This window comes from Neolamprologus multifasciatus, chromosome 5 (assembly GCF_963576455.1).
Source record: "Neolamprologus multifasciatus chromosome 5, fNeoMul1.2, whole genome shotgun sequence".
In the NCBI taxonomy this organism is placed as follows: domain Eukaryota; kingdom Metazoa; phylum Chordata; class Actinopteri; order Cichliformes; family Cichlidae; genus Neolamprologus; species Neolamprologus multifasciatus.
In genome coordinates, this window is record NC_140443.1 from 11,077,083 (window position 1) to 11,091,601 (window position 14,519).

The 14,519-nt window shown below is 39.4% G+C and overlaps 1 protein-coding gene across 3 annotated transcripts in view; it reads right to left on the reverse strand.

The window, feature by feature from the left end:
• The window catches only part of LOC146518108 (plasma membrane calcium-transporting ATPase 1-like), a 128,246-nt gene that overhangs the window by 95,215 nt on the left and 18,512 nt on the right, over positions 1–14,519 (reverse strand). For all 3 annotated transcript variants that reach the window (XM_085161173.1, XM_085161171.1, XM_085161172.1), the window contains exon 2: positions 7,207–7,266. The gene's annotated coding sequence lies outside the window, so the exon portion shown is untranslated. The remainder of the gene's footprint in view (positions 1–7,206; positions 7,267–14,519) is intronic.

Here is a 14,519-nt window from a genome sequence, read left to right on the forward strand (position 1 = left end):
TTTGAAACATGCTCTGTTACATCTGGTAGAGTTACAAGCATTATCTTGAGTGGGGGTTATATTCTCTTTTGGCTCTCTTGATGTCTTCCCAAGATGAAGAGCCAAGCCTGATGAAAGTCACAGAACCCATTCACTAACCTGTTGGGAAGTCTTTCCAGAAAATATAGAGGCTGCCACAGCAAAAGATTATGGCTGCACAAGCTTGTTGATGCAAACACAATGCAGATTGGAAATGTTGACAAATTTACCAAAGCCAACAGAAGATTATTTATACAAAGAAACTCCAGGTTCTCCACTCTGAAATGAGAAATGAAATCATGCATTTATTCATATCCTCCTTCTATTCCCTCTCTGACCTGTCTGCTCTTTGAAGGGGAACTCCTTTGAAGTGCGTCAGCATCTGTGCAGTGAAGACCCTCCAATTAGCTCAGACAGCTAACAAGCTCCACAGGGCGGCTCAATACAGATGACAGTACCTGCAGCCGGGGTCACAGACAGCTGACCCTCTCTGGGCTGCATGCTAACAGCTGTAGGCCCGAACCAAAAGTCCTCTCAGGCTTTGATCAAACACCGCTTGACTGAACCGGCAGGATGGTGAGAGAGCAGTTCTTACAGAAAATCCTGGTTTTATTTTCCTTTCTCTCATCTTTGTTTTTCCATTTAGTGCTTAAAGAGGAAATGAAATCACTGAATGAGGATTAGGTTGAAACTGCTTTTGTCTGGTAGCTAAAGTAGCCGGGCATCTTACCACAGCACCGCCAGTAATGAGAAAGGTACTATCCCATCAGGCACACACATACACACACACACAACACTTTTATTCTATGAATATTAATGTCATCTGAAGCCCGCGTGATGGCTGAATTAAAGCACGTGTTTGCTGCCTGAGTGCTCTGTTTCAGAGGCCGATCATCATCTGTGATCCATCTGTTAAACATCATTTTTAAGCATGATTTTTTGTTATGGGTTTGGTCCTAAATAGGTAATGGGTATATAAGGCCGTTATAAGGCCTTAGAAAGCGTGAATTTACAAAGAGCTACTTATATGCATGTTATTGACACATTATATTTGTTTATAATAGCATTGCAAAGCCATTTATTGATTGTATTAATCTATATGTACATTTCTTATTAGAGAGAGCTAAAAAACTGTGAAAACAATAAAGTTGGTGCAGTGGTCACTTTATAGCAAGCTGCAACCGGCTCACATTCACCAGCTGGGATGTTTGGATGCTCTCCCTGTGCCTGTGTGGGTTCTCTCCAGACTCCACAGACACACATAATGGGCTAACTGGTATTTCTAAATTGGCTGCAAGTGTGATTGCAAGGTTGAATGATTATCTGTCGCTCTGTGTTAGCCTTGTGATAGACAGTAAAACACCTAGATGCCGCTTGTCAAGAACTATTCAACAAAACAAAACAAAACCAAACAGACAAAAAACACTTAACAGCCCACACGTTTTTACCTCCTGCACAGCTCGCCACAACGTCACAGAGGTATGTTTAAAAACCAAAATACTAACAAATTACATCAAATCAAGGTGTTTAAATACCCATCTCTCTCCTCAAGTCACGCCACACAGCTGTTCTGACTCTGACAATCACAGGACAAAGTACTGATACTACTCTGTTAAACCAATTCATTTTCACATTTGAATGGTTTTTTTTCAAAACAAGCTAAAATATAATCAAAATTAGGCCGATTGAAATGTATATAATCCTATTAACATATATTGTAATATATTAACAAGCTACAAAAGTGTGAAAATACTGTGTGGGTGCAATTCCAGTTTATTTCTCTGGTAATTCAGAGCAATATGTACAATATTTTGTGCCACTCATTGATTAAATTAGGTGAGCAAAATCCCGAGGCTGAGACCCCAGTGGAGCCAAAATCCTCATCATTAAATCAAATCTGGATCAATGTGATTCAAAAGAATCTAAATGTAATCAAACCATGAGGTTGCCAGATTCTGACCCATAATAACCCTTCCCAGGACATTGTGCCTCGTTTAACCTTTAGTCTGCAGGTAAAACCACAGAGATAACCAGTGCGATGGTGTGACTGTTTACAGTTTCTCCTTTTTGAAAGAGGTATGTTTTACAGATTCTGGGAAATGTTACACACATGCTTACATTAGGAACATGAATATTTCATGGAGTCCCTACTGGAACCACAGCATCCTTTTATGTAATAAAGCATTAAAAACCTTAAGAGCAACGCATCATTTAGATTTGGAAGCCTTGGTAATTTCAGTAAATGTTAGCAGTCAGTTCAGCGCAGATATGTTAAAGTTACCACAAACATCGAACAAAAGTGCGAGAGCGGAATGTGGAGAATTCCCAGATAAATGTGGAGTTGTGTGGTCCGTGACTGATGAGGTTTCACAAGAAGAGGAACAAAGGTGCATAAAAAACTTTAAATAACAATTAGAAAGAGAAAATAAAGTGGAAATCAGTCTGTGCTGTGATTCACACTTGGACTGTGAATACGCTATAACTGCTAAATCAGAACATCTGTGATTTGGGCCAAGTTAAACCAATATAATAAAAATATACAGAAAAGAAATGAGTCTTGAACCAGAGCGTTTTTTTTGGCAGCCAGAGGGACAGAATTAAATTAAGAACAAATAAACAAACTGCTGATGAATCTCCATCTCTTAAATGCTAATTGTATTGTTTTGAGGGCAAAATCTCACAGGCCAAATGTTCCACACTGGATAAGACAAACTTTCCGCTACAAAGAATTACATATATTCTCGAAGACTGAGAGTTTGGGGACCATTTTTGAAAGATTTGTATCCAAGAAAAAGCCAGCCTGAATAATTGATTTGTATAAGCTATGCAGTGGATATAGATTCTCTTTCTCTTTCACTGTTGATATTAATGTTCAATAAAGATGAACCCCCCCACCCCCCCACCCCTAAAAAAAAACAAACATGTTTCTCCTTCTTAAAGAACATCACAAAAGGAATTTACAGTGCATGAGTCTATGTTGATGTGTGAGAGTGAAAGCCAAGGCATGCCAATGAGACATGGAGTGCGTCTCCAACATGTTAGATAACAGCTGTTGTCTGCAGCACGTTGATAAGCAGGTCGCACCGAGTGGGACATGGCAGCATTTTCCTCAAGAGGTAAATGAAGAAGAAGAAGCAGCTAAAAATATGACAGCAGCAGACAACAAACATCCTGACGAGAGACATCACACATGTCGAACCGCATCATTTAACACGCTTGGATATGGGAAAACTGCCATTAACACTCCACTTAAAATTCAACTCCTCGTGCCAGTTATTTTTCCAATTACAATTAGAAAACAAGATATTAAAGATAAAACTAATATTGGTGGTCTCGTTCTCCAGTGCAACCCTTTCCTTCACAACTGTGCACTTTAGCCCCTCTCTGATGCGCTCTCCGTATTGGGAAAAAAAAACAAAACCCTTATCTAGGGCTTATTTTGAGTTTGCCTTTAACATCAAATGTCTTTCTCACCCTCGACCTGTCTTGGCAGAGTGTCGGCCCTCCCTGAGCCTGGTTCTGCCAGAGGTTTTTTTTCTTCCCACTGTCACCAGTGCTTGCTTATAGGGAGTCGTTTGATTGCTTGGGTTCTCTCTTTATTATTGTAAGGTCTTTACAGTACAAAATAAAGTGCCTTGAGGTGACTTTTGTTGTGATTTAGTGCCAAAATGTAATATTTTATAATATACTAAATTATTAAGATTGATGTGTTTGACAATCGGAAGGAGCCTTGCTAATAAAGCACATTTCCTGTTTTAAATAGTACCACTTAGTTTATATTAGTTTGAGATGCAGTTATTGTGTTATGTGAGCAATATATACAGTATATACTGCATATGCACTATATACTTGTGATTTAATACAAGTTTTGTAGAGACTTGGTAATAAGTCTGACTCTACTAAAGCCAACATTTGGATATGCTATGACTGACAGAGATACACACTATAAGGCCAAAAGTACTCGCTCGCCTGCCTTCCCATGCATATGAACTTGAGTGACATCCCATTTTTGTTTTGTCTTTTTTTTCTTATATTCGACTGTGCAATAATCACTGTGCAATATACTCACTCAAATGAGCAATCCTATTTATCCATATTGTATATTCTGTATCTATATATGTGTATATATGGTGTATTTATGCTTATATCCTTACTCTCATTCCCCTTAATGTATCTGTAACATGCAACTTTTTTCGGTGCTTTGCTACTGGAAACTAAATTTCCCGGAGGAACCCACCCGAGGGATTAATAAAGTTTCATCTAATCTCTAATCTAATCTAATTTTTAATCCATAGGGTTTAAATGATGTCAACCCACCATTTGCAGCTATAACAGCATCAACTCTCCAGGGAAAAGTTTTCACAAGTTTTACGAGTACATGTCTATGGGCTTCCAAAATCGCATTTGTGAGGTCAGACAAGGATACTGGTCAAGATGTCCTCTCTAGTCTCCGCTCTAATTCATCCCAAAGGTGTTTTGTCGGCTTGAAGTTGGGACTCTGTGCAGGCCAGTCAATTTCTTTCACAGCAAACTCACTCATCCATGTCTTTATGGCCCTTGCTTTGTGGACTGGTGCACAGTCACGTTGGAACACGAAGGGGCCATCCTCAAATTTATCCTTCAAAGTTAGGAGCATGAAACTATCCAAAATGCCTTGGTATGCTGAAGTATTAAGAGCTCCATTTACTGGAACTTAGTAAAAGAATGCAGTGAAGACCCTCCAATTACCTCAGACAGATGCAGTGGTCTAAAGCACCACTGCAACCAAAGCTTTGGATTGTGCTTGGTGATGTAAGGCTTGGATACAGCTGCTTGGCCATGAAAACCCATTCCATGAAGCTCTCTACATACTGTTCTTGATCTAATCTGAATGCAACATGAAGTTTGGAGGTCTGTAGGGATCTACAGAAAGTTGCTGACCTCTGTGCACTATGCTCGTCAGCATCCGCTGACCCTGCTCTGCGATTTTATATCGCCTACCACTTTGTAGCTGAGTTTCTGAGACCTGAATTCAATGACATGGATAGGTGAGTGAATCCCTTTGGCAATACAGTGTATGTCTTTTCCTGTTATATTCATTAAAATATGCCTATGCTTCAGTAGATGAAACATTTGTTAAAAAACAAACAAACAAAACCTTAGTGGATCTTGAAATATTTCTTTCTTCTTTTAACAGCTGGGTCTACTGTGAATGTAATTCAGTTTCTTTGCATCTTTCTGAAAAATAAAATTCAGCCAACAGAAAATGTTTAAAAATGGAGAAATCTTTGTCAGCAGAAAAGTTGAAGCAGGTTGAATGTATACGAGAACATGCAGCACCTGAATGAATAAACACATGAATAAATGAATATGTCAGTGAAAGCCTGTCTGACTCACTGGGCTGCTTCACATGTATACATGAAGTACTAGCCTTTACTGTGCAAGTCATTCACAAACAGCTGTGTGAAGCACCTAATCTCGATGGTTTCAAACGACAGAGATCAGTTCTGTGTCAGTCTCAACACATACACATTCTTTTAAAACATATCGAGAGGCCAAAAGCCTACAAACCCACCGCAATTAGAACACTCCGCGACGACAGCAGCTTCCTGTTCTGGATAAACAGCTACAGCTACAAGTCACTGTGTATCTGTCGCTTATCAAGAGGGAAATGTTAGCACCGCAATCACTTTCTTTCCTTCCTACTTTGTTTCACAACCTGCCATCAGTCTCATTTTCAGGCCATCACTCGCACAGCTGACTGCATATTAACACAGAAACACAGCAAAACCCCATAAGAGCCTGCACTCAGCTCTTAGTCATCAGCACCATTGAATGCGGCTAATAGCCAGCTGAGTAGACCTCTTAAGGCAGCAGAGCCAACACACATGATAATGTCTCTTCTCCACTAAAATTCATTGACACCAGTGTTACAGCTTCTCAATGCTGCCAGTTATTCTCCGTTTCTATTTGGGCTGGGAGATCTTCTCTGTAGTCCAACAGACATTTATTAACTCCAGTGTCATTGCTAATAAGTAGATAATCACTGGATGAGTTTAACACTGCGCGGTTAACATTTTAACACCTGCCAGGTCATTGGTTACGGGTTAAGGTTAGTTTTTATTTTCCCCACATGGAAAATGGTCAAATTCTCAGAAACAGAAAGATGTTGCCTTTCAAGTGAAGTGTCATGTTTTCATTTTGACATCACAGTGTTCCTTTTAAAAATGTTTTCCATTTGGGTATTCCAAGAGTCAAAAGTACATCATGACTAACCTTTACCCTTAACACACACACACACACACACACACGCACACACAAACACACAATACAACACTGCTGAGAGTGTAAGAGTGTTTACAAGATCTTTGAGTGTTTACTTCCTACTTCAAGTATGTTGACAAAGACTACATACCATAATCATTGGATACCACAGCTAATGACCACAGATGGCAGTGCAGCAAAGTTTTTATGCTTCTCACTTTTGAATCTTTAACTTAAGGCATTGAATTTTCTAAATGGCCACAATTTTTCAGTTTGGGGAAACATACTCTTTTTTTTTTATGTGCATGTTTTTGAACAATGGGGAATTTAAATGTCCAACTTGGTCTCAGTTTAGACAAAAAAAAAACCAAAACATGTAAACAAGAATTTAAAAAACACCAGACATGATGGAGCTATTGTGGAAAAATATAAGCACCAGTGTCTGAAAATAATGTAAAAATATTACTCCTAAGCTCAGGATTTCTATGCAGCCAACGATGATGAGACTCTAATATCATTCAAAAAGTGCAAATCTAATTGATGCTTAAAAAATGACTTGTTATCATGAATTTTCAAATGGCTAACAAAACACTTCTTTGTAACAACCATTACAAAAGAGTATGCATGCCCATCCTGACACGTGTGTCGAATTCTCAACCATTTCCCTGAAATATCAACTTATGTGCTCCACCCAGATTCAATTAAACAGCTAAAAAGATACCAGACCATCATATTTGTTTGGCTCTTTTTGACTCCCTCACAGTCTCCTTTTAACCCTCTCAGGCTCAAATTAAACTTTTTGTTGCTAATGCACAACCAAGTCCTGCAGTGGTACTTCTGAGTAAAAAAAAACCTCATAAAATATGTATGTGAGGTAATCAGGTTGTTAGTTTTTAACTGTTGCAAATCTGCAACGCCTGCCTCGAGAGGGTTAATGTGTCCCACCTGTTTGTCCTTCGCTGGTTTCCTCCACAGCTGATTCTTTTCACCAGCAAACACAAAGCCCTGTGAAAAAGAATGAAAAGAGGCCACTAAGTTTTAAACACAAGTTAAAGTTTTTCCTTACTCTATGATGAGAAATGAGTATATTCGCTCCAGATACACATACATTCATTTCAAAGTGTGAAGATTTGCGAGCATTAACTTGCACATAACCATGTCGGTTACATGCCAGCATGCTAACATGAAACTAGCGTGGCTGATTAGATTTATTATCAATCTAATTATAATGATGACATTAAATTAATACGCTGACAAGACGAGTTGGAAAAAAATCCCCTTGAATCCCCTCTGACGATCATCTGACCTGTAGATCATCCTCCATCGACACAACCCTAGTTTATCAGTCTTCCAGTTCTGTCTCTTTTAAAATAGGGGCCAGTTTCAATTTCTCATAACATGCACGACTGAAGAGCCAGCAGACCAGACAACAGTTGAAACTCACACCAGTCTTATCAAAGCATCTTGTGCAGGGGTTTTTGCATCACAATAATGCAAATGCAGCTTCCTTTATAAGAAATAGAGGATATTAAAATTAATGGTAACACTTTCTTGCAGGGAAACTGAGCAGCACTGCAGATTTTTACAACTTGGGTCAGTAACCTTTTACATCATAGGAACTTTTTCATATCTCCAGCATGTCACAGTACTGTTCCTATTGGCAACGCAAACCCAAATAGAAAAAAGCTTGCAAGCGACAAATTTCAATTGGAAGACACAGAAATAAATATTGATTTAAATACCACATCAGAGTACAGAGAACAACACAGTCTCCTCTCTATTCAATTGTGTAACTTCCATTTGTCTAATCAATATCTTCCACTTATCCAAAGTTGATTTGTGGTGGCAGCATGCTAAGGAGGATGTTCCAGTCATCCTTCTCCCCTACAACTTCTTCCAGTTCCTTATGAGATCCTGAGGTATTCCCAGGCCAGATAATATATATATATATATATATATATATATATATATATATATATATATATATATATATATATATATATACATACATACATACATACAATCAGTCCAGCAGGTTATGGGTCAGTTATGGGTGCCTGAAAATCTTCAAAAGAGAGAGGCTCTAGAGGTATTCTAACCAGATGCCAGAACCACCTTGACTGGCTCCTTGCAACACGGAGGAGCAGCAGCCCTATTCCAACGTCTCTCTCTAAGGCCAGCCCAGCTACCTTCTAGGAGAAGCTCATTTCAGTCGCTTGTAATCAGTCTTATTCTTTAGTTCATTTCCAAGATCTCATGACCATACAGTAGGTCAGAGTTGCAACACAGACAGTCTGTTAATTCAAAAGTTTATAAAACTTTACCTATTTTATCTACAAGGGGAATGGAGATAAAAATCTTAAAATAACCTTAAGAAGTTGAGACTCCAGCAAATGGATCTTAATAATGCAGATGAGTTAAGAGTGTGTAAAAACATGTCTCTCCAAAGCAAAGTGTCTCAAATTGAAGTGCATAACAAGTATAATTTCCACAGGCAGCATGTATAAATCCCAAACGTAGAAAACGTATACACAACACTGATGTATTAAGGCCTTTAGTTTCAGATTGCGCTTTCCAGTGTGGTTGTGGGCATATAGAGCTGCTGTGGGCTAGGAAATAAAAAAAAAATCAATCACTCAGTCAATAAAAACAATACATTTTTCTTTCCGTTTATTCCTCGTGGAACTTACTGTTAAACTATTTTTGTCCAGCAAAATGTCTGATGTTAACTTTGAGGCTCGAGTCAATGTGGACTAAATGGTCACTTCAGCCGAACCCTGCTGACATCAGGCATCTGATGGGAATATAAAGCCCATAGATGAGAAACCAACCCTTTGTTTTAAGAGATTTCAGCCCCCTCACAGGGATGTTTGCCTCCACTTAGATTGTTTTTTTAGTGGTATTCATGGAACAGTTTTGTTAGCAGCCAGCTTGTTTACTTCTGGACTGGACCTAACAGTGATGTTATCAGCTGTGGGGAAAATTTGGAAACAACAAGTCAGAGGAAAACTTGTTGTTTGGCAACTCAGTACTCGAGTTCATGTTTAAAAACAGCTTAACAGCTTCATCCCCAAATCAAAATGACCTACTTTCTTCTCTGTAATTCACACCAAAGCAAAAAAGTTCCCTCCTGTCTAATGGTTCTCTGCAGGTTGCTCGGGTTGTTTTTGTTGTGCCTTATCCCACAGTCAGACATACTCCAAATTGGCGACGGTAGCATGCTAGAGAGCCTCCCGGAGCTGGAGCTGGAGGGGCCACTTTCACCGCAACCTGGAGTAGGTGGGGAGCTGGGACCACTACACTGAGCTCAGAGCAAAACAAGGACTTTAGTCGCCAGCTACAGTTCTCAAGATGACAGAGCTGGAGTCCATCCACGGGGTGAGAAACATGTTCGAGAGGCAGCTGAGGGGCACAGTTTAGTGTCTTAAAGCATTTATGGTATTCTGTCACGAGTCTCTCTTCACGAGTAAATGGAGGCGTTGTTCTTCACAGCATTACATTCGGTGGGTGGGATAGAAAGAAACGAGTTCCTATATGAACTGTGAACATGTTTTTTTTTCCCTTACTGCAAATAAAGAGCCATCTGATCCCAGTATATTATAGAGAAAGGCAGACATCTCTACAGCCGATATCTCCAAAACTGGGCAACAGTTTTGCAATATTTCAACACAATAAAAGCAAAACGCAAATTCTGGGGTCCAAGCATTTAATTATACTTTTTTTCCCCCCTATTCTATAACAAACCCATCAGCCTCTTTCAGCCCTCATCAGTGAAGCAGCACATTACTCAGCCTCAGCTGACTGTTGGTGGAGCATCTTGTGACTGAGAGCAGAGCGTAAAAAAAAACCCCTCACAGTCTGCTGTTTGTTGGGCTGAAAACCAGCTGGACAATGTGACACCAAACATTCCTGGGTTTTGTGAAAAATAACTGTTCGGGCTGACAGAGTGGAGAGTGTCTGAACACAGAAAACACAAGCTGCCATTCATACCAGTGGATGGGAGGAGTGTATCTAACAGTCCAATCGGGGAGCAGCTGAATGTGTGACAGGGTCAAATTCACAAGAGGAATGTGACCAAGGAAACATGTTTCTGTCTCGAGTGTTCAGGACGAGTATCCACGGCAGTGTTGGCAACATTTTTTCCCTCAGAGGGCCAGACTGACTTAGATACAGTAAGCAGAAGGAAACAAAGTGCTTAAAATCCACTAGAAAATTCCTGAAAAAAAATTATGAATGTGCCAGTGTCCCTATTTCTGTGTAAAATAGCTTTGCAGAGATTGCAGAAAATATTGTAAGGAAAATGTAGACAGCTGGAAACTAGAAACAGATTTTAATTGTTTATGTTAATATCCTGATAAAAGCTATTTTAGAGTTTCCCAAAAGCTATAAGATCCATGGATCTGAATTTTAGGCAGAAGAAGGAGAATAATAATAATAAGAAGAAGATAATGACAAAAATCTGACAAATAATAAATAGTCAGCCTTAATTGAGTGCGTCAGTGCAATAGCATTAACTTTGACAGTCTTGATAGATTGCTTTAAACTCTAAAAGCCAAAGAATGTTGAGTTTTCTCTGTCAGGCTGATGTGAAATCCACTTAAATGCCTAATGCATGTATTAAAATGCATGTTTGTATCAATGAATGAATAAAGAATGAATACATGATCATAGTCGTGGATATGACTCAGGGTGCATACCTGAACCAAACGGCCATCATAGTACAGACCTGCATCAATGAATCAACAAAATCAGCTAACACCATTTCCCATGCACATACATTACTGATTAGGGCCACTCAGACATATTTGTTCCTTCATCCGAGACAACAAGGACTCTATTGAATGATCTCCTCACGCTTGTATTGAAAGTACACTGACCGCTCCCATTTTGCATTCCCCCCCAAAGTTCCATTTAGTACTGCAAACTGTGCATTGGACCTGAGCACTATCCTGGCACTCTTATGCCTGGATTGCTTAATCTAAACAGGATTCAAGTTCATCTAATCACAAGTACTGGTCTTACAGTTATGGGTGTGGTTTGGTACTGAGTGAACTTGTTACCCTGTGTAGAGCTTAGGCTTCTAAAGTAACTTTCATTATTAAAAAAACTCATTTAGCAATAATCTTTGGACAAACAAGTAAAAAAAACATCAAACAATTCAATAAAAACAAAAAACAAACAAATACTAAGTGTGGCAAAAGCTATACACAAATTGTGTTCCCCTTGTCATTTTGACTTTATGACTACTTTATGACTTTATATGGTGGCTCCTATCAAATGAATGTGGACTGAGTGTACAGAAAATTATGAATTTGCAGAAAGGAAAAAAAAATAAAAAAAATTAGAGAACCAGTTCAAAGACACTCAAAACCAAAATACCTATTAAGTAAGTTAATGACACACACGCACTGATATCAGTGCAGGTAAAAATAAATAAATTAATTAAAAAAAAAATCACCACAGAGATCATCATTTAAATCATGAATGAAAAATGCATTATTCTGCTGCAGTTTTTGAATCAGCTTTCACTAAAACTTGCCTGCTTCACAAAGGCATCGCCATCTGTATAACACTCAGTGTCAGAATTATTACAGGCCTCCAAGTGTGTTTAATTCACTAGTCTCAGGATAGTGTTCTTTTGCCTGGCAACTAACCAGTTATTCAGCTAATCATATGCGTACCACCTTCAGTGGAACTCCCATCAGTATGTGTACTTCAAATAACTCCGTATCAGCTGCCAGCTACTTCAAGTTCATCTGTTATTGCCACGTAAACATTTCCAAAGCCAAACGCACTTAAATGCAAAGATAATTAAATTTATTTCACTGCCAATACACACACAGACCAGGAAACTATGTGATTAATATCATGTCCAAGGACACTTCAGCCTCTAGAGGTGAGGAGCTACAGACGAAACCACCAAATCTGCAGTTATTTTACAACCAGTTCTAAGGACTCATATACTTTTTTCCCCATAGTGTTGAAAAAGCTAAATTTCTCCATTTTGAAGATTCTGTGTGTGAAAGCAGAATCCAAGAATATGACACAGAGTCACATGAAAGCATGCACAGAATGTTCTGTGTGGACAATGTTCTGTGCCTCTCCTGTTTTTGGTTTTTTTTTTTCCTGGTGTACTTTGAAATGAAAAGCCACTTCGGTTTTATTGAGCACATGATCTTACACAGCTGAGCCCAAAGGCCTCGCTCACTGGACTCAGAGTCAAACTGTGGAAAACACAAAAACGCACAGGCAGGTCACTGGACCAGACCTCCAGAGCAGTTTCTGGTCCTCAGAGTCAGAAAGTCACCGAGTTGTTAACAACAGCCGGAGATGAAGAAACAGAAATGGAACAGCTGAGAATAAATTCAGCCTTTGAATTTATTTACTTATTTATTCTGCTTTCCCAAACAGCAGAGGAGCGAGCGGGTCCCTGTTCCTCTCTGATGTGTTTTATGTTTTAACAGATTTCATCTTGTCCCAGTTTGGAGCATCTTGGCTGTGATGGCAGTGTATGCGTTCAGATCGGAGCCCTGCGTGTCTGTGCGTGCACGCTGTGATGAATGCCTGCGTGCTGATTGTGAGAGCTACGCCCAGCTCTCCAAAACAAACATTGCATTCCACCGATCCTCTGCACCAGTCACAGACCGGGAACAGGAATGAGGCCTGAGTGGGATTCCCACCAGGTAGGCAGAGGAGATGTGTACGTAGCAGAGTTCCCTGCTGGCAGAGCTCCCGGTCAGCTCAACAACACATTGACAGGAGGATAGAAAACAAACCACAGCGGGGACTCTTTGCAGCGTCTGCAGTCTGAACATGAACCGAACTGACTACTGGCAGGGATTCCCCCACAGAACAGTGCAGTCCACCCACATCCTAAAACAGCTCATGTAAAACCAGACCATGGCCACACCGCCTAAACTATAGTGACCCTCATCTCGTCCCCACATCGGATATGCGGTGCTGAGGTTATACATTCACTAAATTTAAGGTATAAAAGAAGGCTCTGTTTATTTTAGGCAGGGTTGGACACCTCTTGTATAAAACTCTAATCTTTTTGCCACACTTGGCTGGATTAACTGGGATGCATTGCAGGGACATAGTCTTTGGGTAATTGGGCTGCAAACGTTGTTCAAATATCCTTGAAAGGTCTTTCACCCATGGATCACTGCAAACAATTGCAAAGTAGTGATAAGAAGTGGAAAATGACATCAAAATCAAAGTTCAAAAAATAAACATAAAACATTTCCAGCACAGTTTAGCTTTATCCTTGCCACATTAGCGGGCCATTTCCAGTAGAAATGTGAACATAATGAGTAACAAATATAAAAAATATTGCAGCAGCACATAAATATGAGTTGGACTCCAAATGGTCACTTGAAGGTTAAAAACATAAACAGGGTGCACAATATTGATCTAAATTTACCATATATGATGTGAATTGCATTCATTTGATGTCAATCAATACGCAATTTAAATGTTACCACTAACATACCTTAATGCATCCCTAACAATGCCTTCATTAAAACAAATAATAAAATGGATGTTGCTGGCCCATTAAACAATGGTACTGACACCAGCAGTGTTCAAAGTACCCTTTAACAGTAAAACTCGCTCTGCAATAAGATGACTCATATGTTAAAATTCTGTAAAATTATCCAGTGGTTAATGAGGTGTTTTTTTCCAAGGGGAACAAACCACATAATTAACAAAATGTGGCAACATATATATCATGCTAATGGCCAAAAACCAATTGTTCTTCTCTGTGAGTCTTTAAAATGATGCAGCCGATGCTCCAACTGCATTCATGAGAGAACAAATCTGATAAGGAACTATGTAGGTTACACTGATATTTCCACCAAATCTTTTACAGTACTCAGCCTCCAGTGGAGCTTCAAAGGATTAGATGACAGAGAAAGACAGAAGTCTGGTGGTGGGGGGAAAAAGAAAGAAATATACTCCACCTCTGCTCATTTTATGGAGAAAAATAAAATGGTTCAAGCACCAACACCAACACTGTTTTGAATTTTTAAAAAGTTTCTGAGGTCAAAAAGCAACATGTCAAATAAAGGGAGGAAACAGACACACAGAAACAGCACCTGTTGGGAGTGTAAGTAGAGGGAAGTGAAATTTTGACTGTTGCCAACACAACATGAGGAAACCACGAGCCTTCACTTCCTGTTGGCTCTCCATGTACCCTCCATCTGCTCACTTCTTCCTCTGACTGGTGCCTTTTTTCGGACCGTCTCTGAGAACAGAAT